The sequence below is a fragment of the Corvus brachyrhynchos genome, unplaced genomic scaffold (genome assembly GCF_000691975.1).
Source record: "Corvus brachyrhynchos isolate BGI_N302 unplaced genomic scaffold, ASM69197v1 scaffold148, whole genome shotgun sequence".
NCBI lineage: Eukaryota > Metazoa > Chordata > Aves > Passeriformes > Corvidae > Corvus > Corvus brachyrhynchos.
Window position 1 is genome coordinate 1,838,713 of NW_008239785.1, and position 1,223 is coordinate 1,839,935.

The following is a 1,223-nucleotide window of genomic DNA, read 5'->3' on the forward strand; positions in this document are numbered from 1 at the left end:
GGGCGCATGCGCCGTGGGCGGCGCGGGGCGCGCGGCGGGCGTGAGGGGAGAGTGGGTTGTGGGGTGGGGGGGTTGTTTGCATGGGAAAGAATCGTAAAGGTCATCCAGCTTCACCCCCTGCCGCGGGCGGGGACAGCTTGCAACAGAGCAGATTGCTTCGAGCACTGTCCAGCTTGGCCTTGAACGCTTGCAGAGATGGGGCAGCCGCAGCTGCTCTGTTCCACTACCTCACCACCCTCACAAAGAAGGATTTCTTTCCAATCTGTAATCGCAGAATCACAGGATCGGTTAGGTTGGAGAAGACCTTTGAGATCACCAAGTCCAATTTACGAACTAACACCACCTTGCCAATTAGACCATGGCACTAAGTGCCGCATCCAGTCTTTTCTTAAACACCTCCAGGAATGATGACTAAACTAATCTAAGCCTACTCTCTGTCAGTGTGAAGCCGTTCCCCCTTGTCCTGCCACTACATGCCCTGGTAAATACCCTCCCCTCATCTTTCTTGTAGGCTCCCTTCATGAACAGCATGAAGCTGAGTCAGGGGAGGTTTAGGTTGGATATGAGGAAAAAGTTTTTCATCCAGAGGGTGGTTGAGCACTGGAACAGGCTCCCGAGGGAGGTGGTCACAGTGCCAAGCCTGTTGGAGGTCAAGGAGCGTTTACAATGCTCTCAGGCACATGGTGGGATCCTTGGGGTGTCCTGTGCACGGCCAGGACTTGGACTCGATGATCCTGGTGCGTCCCTTCCAACTCAGCACACTCTGTGATTCTGTGATTCTGTACTGGAAGGCTGCAATTAGGTCACCCCGAAGTCTTCTCCAGCCTGAACAATTCCAATTCTCTCAGCCTTTCCTCATATCAGAACTGCTCTAACCCTCCAGTCATCTTGGTGCCTCCTCTGGACTCACTCCAACATGTCCATGTCCTGTGCAGGAGCCTCAGAGCTGGATACGGTGTTCCAGGTGGGGTCTCACCTGAGCGGGGCAGAGAGGCAGAGTCCCTGTCAAACACAGCCATGTACACACACACACCCATGTGCACACACCGAGTTACGGACACACACACAGCCATGTGCACACATGCAGCCATGTACACACACACTGAGTTACAGACACACACAGCCATGTACACACACACAGCCATGTACACACACACAGCCATGTGCACACACACAGCCATGCACACACACAGGCATGCACACACAGCACTGCACACACCCAG